Raw genomic sequence first — 8,051 nt, 5'->3', positions numbered from 1 at the left:
AGCATGGTTGGAATGTGGAGACTATTCTTAAAACGCAAATGTTTTAAATTACAAGGAACTGCAGTGGTGTGTAGGCTGTAACAATTCCTGGTGCCAAATTTGGGAGATTATTTGGTTGAGGTGCTTTCTCTAAAGAAACATATTAAGTTTCTGCAATAAAAGCGAATTTGTAGCTATACACAAGGGATTTTACATTATAAATAATAACTCAATAAGACACCTTTCTTTGCTCTTTGTGTATCTGCCAGTTAAGACCAAAACATCTCATATTTTCATTGGAGTTTCCTGCCAAAACAAATATTGGTTTTGCATTGGCTTTGCTGCTCAGTTTGAAAGCTGGGGGAGTCTTTCAGAGCCTATTCTGGTTCTGGAGCTACCTGATTAAAAAAAAAAAATTGAAAGCTAGGTTTTAGTCATAAGTTTGCAGCTTAAGTACAGGTTGTAAAATAAAAAAGAAAGTTGCTGAGTCAGTGGCAGGTTGTTTCGTTGTTCTTTTTGATTTGCAAAACAGAATTTCTGTCATAGTTTGAATTTCCAATATAATGTGGTTGCTGAATAGTAAGGGCAAATAAGCTTTTATAATCGAATTAAAATGTTAATTTTCTTTATACTGGTGCCACAGATTGTCAGTTTGACCGATAGACTTTTGGTAAAGGGATGCCTTGTTGGAATTGAAAATTCTTTTTTTTTTTTTTGAGATGGAGTCTCACTCTGTAGCACAGGCTGGAGTGCAGTGGCACAATCTCAGCTCGCTGCAACCTCCACCTCCCAGGTCCCAGTTCAAGCAATTCTCCTGCCTCAGCCTCCTGAGTATCTGGGATTACAGGCATGCACCACCATGCCCAGCTAATTTTTGTATTTTTGGTAGAGACGGGGTTTCATCATGTTGACCATGCTGGTCTTGAACTCCTGACCTTGTAATCTGCCTGCCTTGGCCTCCCAAAGTGCTGGGATCACAGGCATAAGCCTTTGCATCTGGCTGGGAAATTCCTTTTTAAAATTTAAAATTTGGAGAAAGCATTTCACATAGTAAGTACAGCTATTGTAAAACAATAGTTCTTTAGCCTCAGATTGTAGGATATTCCAAATTAGGTAGTTTTATTATTTGAAATTTAAAACTTAGTATTTTGTGGGAAGAAGTTAGTTTAAAGCTTTAAAACATTTTTTTTTAAATTTCTCTTTCTTTTGTACACAATTTCAGAGAAAAGATTTAAAACATTTTCTACATATGTAAGTGTGTGAATGTAATAGAGCTTAATATGGAATTTGAAAACTTCTTTTTTTGAGACAGATTCTCACTCTGTCACTCAAGCTGGAGTGCCGTGGTGCGATCTTGGCTCACTGCAACCTCTGCCTCCCAGATTCAAGTGATTCTTCTGCCTCAGCCTCCCGAGTAGCTGGGATTACAGGCACCCACCACCACACCTGGCTAAATTTTAAATTTTTAGTAGGGAAGTGGTTTCTTTATGTTGGCCAGGCTGGCCTTGAACTCCTGATGATGTGATCCACCTGCCTAGGCCTCCCAAAATGCTGGGGTTTCAGGCTTGAGCTACTATATCCAGCCTTTGAAACTTTTAATTGAAAAAAATGTAACATAATTAAAAGAAATTTAAAAGAAAACTTTTAAATTACACTCACTGATCTAACACTTATATTTTTCTGTACTTTAATCCTGTTATACTTCTATAATATAGTAGTATAATATTCTAATCCTATCTGTGCTTGTGTATAATTCTATGATTAGTGTTGATATAATTGTCTTTCAATTTAACATGCTTTCCGTGGTGCCACGTAACAGTTATTTTATGGCTTTCAGTAGTCCAGAGTTTTATTTACTGTCTCAGTTTATTTAACCACTTCCATATCTTAAATTTTAGTAATTCCACTTTTTTACTCTATTTTTTTTTTTTTTACAGGGTCTCACTTTGTCACCCAGGCTAGGGTGCAGTGGCACGATCTCAGCTTATTGCAGCCTCTACCTCCCGGGTTCAAGTGATCCTCCTGCCTTAGCCCTATAGTAGCTGGGACTACAGGTGTGTGTGCGTGTGTGTGCGTCACCACACCTGGCTAACTTTTTGTGTTTTTTGTGGAGACGGGGTTTTGCCATATTGCCCACGCTGGTCTTGGACTCCTAAGCTCAAGTGATCTACCCACCTCAGCCTCTCAAAATGCTAGGATTACAGGCGTGAGCCACCATGCTGGCCCATACTTTTTTACCCTTAAAATAATGCTATGATAAAATTGTTTTGCTAATGTGATGGTCCATGGGTCTATGCCAAATTACTTTTTGAAGTTTTGGGAAAGTCATCTTTCTTTGAATTATTTTCTTTGCAGTAGATTATTAGGGCTGCCACAATTGAGAAGTGAATTGAAACAAGGTGAAAGACTGTAGATGTGCATGTATCACTTAAATTCATTGAGTAGGAATCAAAATATATATTCATAATTCTCCTGTTAATGACATGATCCAAATTTGTGTACATTAACTTTTATAATATAAAAAGTCATGTAGTTCTTATATTTCAGTAATTACTGGGGCTTAAATGTTTCTAAGTGTTTTTCGTATCGAGCAAACCTAATGTCTACAAATCAAATCCAGATTTATTATCTGTTGGCTTATAGAAGAGTCATCTTATATATCTTGGTAATGTTTTAGTTTGTCTTTGTAATATTTAACGGTTGTCCTTGAATCGAGTTTTTTCTTCGATATATTTTTCTTTTCTTATTTTATTAGCCGGGAGATATTCTCATCTGAGAATCTAGCTTTTTATTTTGTATGTACGGTTCATTTATCTCTTAATTTAAGGATTCTTAGATCCTAAAAGCAAAAACATTACAAATCTGTTTTTTAATTATGGAAAGGAGGAGCTGTTAAAGAGGTGCTTTTGTATTTGCTAGGAATAATAAGAAGAATGATATGAAAAGGTGACTAGTAAGGTCTAATAGGTTAAACAGTCCTATAAATAAGCACCATAACTACAACACAACAAATATAGAATGGAGCAAAATATGCTGCAGGAACAGAGGGAGACACCTGTGTGGTGTGGATTAGAGAAGGTTTACATAGAAGACATCTGATTAAAAACTTACACATTGCTCTAAGAAGGCACGAAATAATGAGAAAATGTGATGAAGCTTATTAAAATGCAAGTAATTCAGAGGGAGTGGGTACCAAGCTGGAGAGTAAGTAGAGGTTATGTCATGAAGGGTCTTTCAGTCAAGTAAGGAGCCACTGGCAGATTTTAAGCTGTTAAATATCTTTGGCTCCATTATGAAGGAGGGAATTGAGAGAGCAGTTTGAGTGAGGCTGCAGGTTCATCATCTAGAAAATCTTGAAGGCACCTAGACATGAATTGAGAACAGCGGTGGTAGGGATAGAAAAAAATAGACTTGAGAACTGTTACATAATGCAGATATTTCCTGTGGTCCACAAGCCATATCACTTTAGCCTTATCTTCTTGCCCGCTGTGTACCTGTCACACCAGCCTCCTTTCAAATTCTTTCCCTCAGAGCCTTTGCATATATACTGTTCCATTTGTGTGCTACTTTTTCTAAAAGATCTTTTCTGGTTCCTAATCACACTATCTAGTTAGGGAGATGAGTTATTATCTATTCCATTGTCTTGCCATTTTAATCTGTAGAATTTCTTTCTTTTTCTTCTTTTTTCACATTTGTTCCTCTTATTAATTGGGCAGTTATAGTTGATTTGACTTTTTTTTTTGAGATGGAGGCTTGCTCTGTTGCCCACGCTGGAGTGCAGTGGTGTGATCTCAGCTCACTGCAGCCTTTGCCTCCTAGGTTCAAGCAGTTCTCTGCCTCAGCCTCCCAAGTAGCTGGGATTATAGGTGCGTGCCACCACGCCTGACTAGTTTTTGTATTTTTAGTAGAGACTGGGTTTCATCATCTTGGCCAGGCTGGCCTTGAACTCCTGACCTCGTGACCCACCTGCCTTGGCCTCCCAAAGTTCTGGGATTACAGACGTGAGCCACTGCGCCCGGCCTGACTTTTTTTTTTGAGATGGAGTTTTGTTCTTGTCGCCCAGGCTGGAGTGCAGTGGCCTGATCTCGGCTCACTGCAACCACCATCTCCCAGGCTTAAGTGATTCTCCTGCCTCAGTCTCCTTGGTAGCTGGGATTATAGGCGCCCACCACCATGCCCAGCTAATTTTTGTGTTTTTAGTAGAGATGGGGTTTCACCGTGTTGGCCAGGCTGCTCTTGGTCTTGAACTCTTGACCTCAGGTAATCCACTCACCTTGTCCTCCAACTTTTTTATTTTTTGTTTAAGTTTGGGTTTGTTTCTGGTTTCTTCTGTCTCATTGGTCTGTATGTCTATCCTTATACCAATACTACTTATTACTTTAACTATTTCATTTTTTCTTTTTAATTTTTTTTCTTTGAGATGGAGTTTTGCCTTTGTCACCCAGGTGGTGCTATCTTGACTCACTGCAACCTCTACCCCCGGGGTTCAATCGATTCTCCTGCCTCAGCTTCCCAAGTAGCTGGGATTACCTGCTACCATGCCCAGATAATTTTTGTGTTTTTAGTAGAAATGGGATTTTAGTGTGTTGGCCAGGCTGGTCTTGAACTCCTGATCTCAGGTGATCCACCTGCCTTGGCCTCCTAATGTGCTGAGACTATAGGTGTGAGCCACTGTGCCCGGCTCTTTTTAATTTTTTGAAGAGTTGGGGTCTTGCTATGTTGTCCAGGCCCTTCATCTCTTAGGCTTATGGGATCCTCTTTCCTCAGCTTCCCAAGTAGTTGGGACTACAGATGTGCAACCTCTGTGCTCAGCTTTTTACTATTTCTTTATAGTAAGCCTTGCAGTCAGATAGTGTGTCCACCAACATTGTCTTTTTTTCAAACTTGTTTTGCATTTTTATACAGAATGTAGATATACTTGTAGAAAATAGAAAATGAATTTACATTTGCATTTTCATATAAATTATAGAATCATCTTGTCAATTTCTACAAAAAGCTTCATGGTGAAATTGACATCTTGATAATACTGACTCTTCTGATCCTTTAACATAGCACATCTCTTCATTTATTTAGGACTCTGATTTTCCCAGTACTGCTTTTGTTTTTGTTTTTAAGGTGGAGTTTCACTCTTGTCGCCCAGGCTGGAGTGCAATGGCGCAATCTTGGCTCACTGTAACCTCTGTCTCCTGGGTTCAAGTGATTCTCCTGCCTCAGCCTCCCAAGTAGCTGTGATTACAGGTGCCCGCTGCCATGCATGGCTAATTTTCTGTATTTTTAGTCGAGATGGGGTTTCACCATGTTGGCCAATCTGGTCTGCAACTCCTGACCTTAGGTGATCCACCCGCCTTGGCCTCCCAGAGTGTTGGGATTACAGGTGTGAGCTAACGCACCTGGCCCCGGGACTGTTTTTGTAATTTCCATTTTATAAATCTTGTAGGTATTTTGTTCAGTTTATCCCTAAGCACTTTATTATTATTTTTGTTATTGTTTATTGCCAGTAATATTGTATTTTTAGATTTCTTAGTGTAGAGGAATACAACTGGATCTTTTGTATATTTACTTTTTATTGTTACATTATTAAATTCATTTTTTAGTTGTGATGCCTTTTAGATTTCCTAGGATTTTCTTTATACACATTCGTGTCTGCAGATAAAGCCAGTTGTACTTACTCTTTCCAATCCATATGCATGCCGTTTTTTTCCTGCTTTATTGTCACTGGCTAGATTAATGCTGTCCACTAGAAATGCAATGTAAATCAAGTATGTAATTTAAATTTTTTAGTACCCCCACACTAAAAAATTAGGAATAAGTAAAATTAAATTTACTGTATTTTTGATTTCACTACATCCAAAATATTAATATGTGTAGTAGTTTCCTAGGGCTGCCATAATAAATTACTGCAAACAGGGTGGTTTCTAACAGCATGAATTTATTTTCTGACAGTTCTGAAAAGTAGGAAATATGAGGTCAGGGTGTTGGGAGAGCTGTGCTCCCACTGTAGGCTCTAGGGAAGACTCCTCCTTACCTTTTCCTGTTTCCTTTTTTTCTTTTTTGAGACAGAGTTTCACTCTTCTTGCCCAGGCTGGAGTACAATGGTGCGATCTTAGCTCACTGCAACCTCTGCCTCATGGGTTCAAGTGGTTCTCCTGCCTCAGCTGGGATTATAGGCATGTACCACCACACCCATCTAATTTTGTATTAGTACAGATGGGGTTTCTCTATCTTGGTCAGGTTGGTCTCAAACTGCTGACCTCAGGTGATCTGCCTGCCTCTGCCTCCCAAAGTGCTGGGAGTACAGGTGCGAGCCATCGCGCCTGGCCTCTTCCTATTTCTAGTGGTTGCTAGCAATCCTTAGAGATATAGGAACTATTTAGGTTTTCTCTTTCTTTTTTTTTTTGGGAGAGGGACAGAATTTTGTTCTCATTGCCCAGGCTGGAGTACAATGACATGATCTTGGCTCACTGCAACCTCCTCACCCGGGGTTCAAGTGATTTTCCTGCCTCAGCCTGTTAAGTAGCTGGGATTACAGACATGCGCCACCGCACCCATCTAATTTTGTATTTTTAGTAGAGACGGGATTTCACTATGTTGGTCAGGCTGATCTGGAACTCTTAACCTCAGGTGATCCACCCGCCTTGGCCTCCCAAAGTGCTAGGATTGCAGACATAAGCCACCTTGTCTAGCCTATGATAGTCCTTTGTTATTTTTTTTAATGTCTAGAGGATCTGTAGTGATATGCCTTCTATCATTGTTTATATTGGTAATTCCAGACTCTTGCTTTTTCCTTAATACAGAGATACCAATATTTTATTTGTTATTTCTTTTTTTTTTCTTTTTCTTTAGGGGGTGGTGCTGGTGGTGGGTGTTATTTCTTACTCGTTTTAAATTTTATTGATTTCTGCATTTTATTATTCTTTCCTCTACTTCTTGGATTAATCTCCTTTTTTTCCATAGCATCTTGAGGTGGACATCTATGTCATTGATTTTAGAACTTTCTTCTTTTCTTTCTTTTTTTTTTTACTTGGAACGCTTCACGAATTTGCATGTCATCCTTGTGAAGGGGCCATGCTAGTCTTCTCTGTATTGTTCCAATTTTAGTATATGTGCTGCCGAAGCAAGCACAGAACTTTCTTCTTTTCTAATACAAGTGCTTAAAGCTATGAATTTCCCTCTGTATACTGTTTTAGCCACATCTAATAAATTGATTTGTTATTTTCATTCGGTTCAAAATATTTTCTAATTTCTTTTTCAGTTTATTTTGTGATTAGGGGTTATTTAGGAGATATTTACTTTCTAAATATTGGACAATATTATATAGAATCTTTATATTAATAATTTCAAGTTTAATTCCATTGTAGTCAGAGAACATGCTGCAAAATTTATATTCTTTTTTTTTTGTGTGTGAGATGGAGTCTGACTCTGTTGCTCAGGCTGGAGTGCAGTGGCACTCCCCATCTCTACTAAAAATACAAAAATTACTCATTGCAGGCTGGACGTGGTGGCTCATGCCTGTAATTCCAGCACTTTGGGAGACCAAGGCAGGCGGATTGCCTGAGCTCAGGAGTTCGCAACCAGCCTGGGCAACATGGTGAAACATCATCTCTACTAAAACACAAAAAATTAGCCAGGAGTGGCGATGTGCACCTGTAGTCCCAGCTCCTCCAGAGGCTGGGGCATGAGAATTGCTTGAACTTGGGAGGCGGAGGTTGCAGTGAGCTGAGATCACGCCCCTGCACTCCAGCCTGGGTGACAGAGAAACTCCATCTCAAAAAAAAAAAATTACTCACTGCAAACTCCACCTCCCAGTTCAAGTAATTCTCCTGTCTCAGCCTCCTGAGTAGCTGGGATTATAGGTGCATGCCACTATGCCCGGCTAATTTTTGTATTTTTAGTAGAGTTGGGGCTTCACCATGTTGGCCAGGCTGGTCTCGAACTCTTTTTTTTTTTTTTTTTTTTTGAGACGGAGTTTCGCTCTTGTTGCCCAGGCTGGAGTGCAATGGCGCGATCTTGGCTCACCGCAACCTCCGCCTCCTGGGTTCAGGCAATTCTCCTGCCTCAGCCTCTTGAGTAGC

General features: G+C 39.4%; 1 non-coding gene across 1 annotated transcript; it reads right to left on the bottom strand.

Moving 5' to 3' along the window:
• Positions 1–6,994: 6,994 nt before the first annotated feature.
• Positions 6,995–7,101, bottom strand: LOC119467227. The gene has a single exon (XR_005195767.1). It is a non-coding gene; the product is annotated as a U6 spliceosomal RNA (small nuclear RNA).
• Positions 7,102–8,051: the final 950 nt, after the last annotated feature.

This window comes from Cebus imitator, unplaced genomic scaffold (genome assembly GCF_001604975.1).
Source record: "Cebus imitator isolate Cc_AM_T3 unplaced genomic scaffold, Cebus_imitator-1.0 Scaffold267, whole genome shotgun sequence".
In the NCBI taxonomy this organism is placed as follows: domain Eukaryota; kingdom Metazoa; phylum Chordata; class Mammalia; order Primates; family Cebidae; genus Cebus; species Cebus imitator.
Note: the sequence above shows the minus strand (reverse complement) of the source record. Positions and strands in the feature narration are given on the sequence as shown.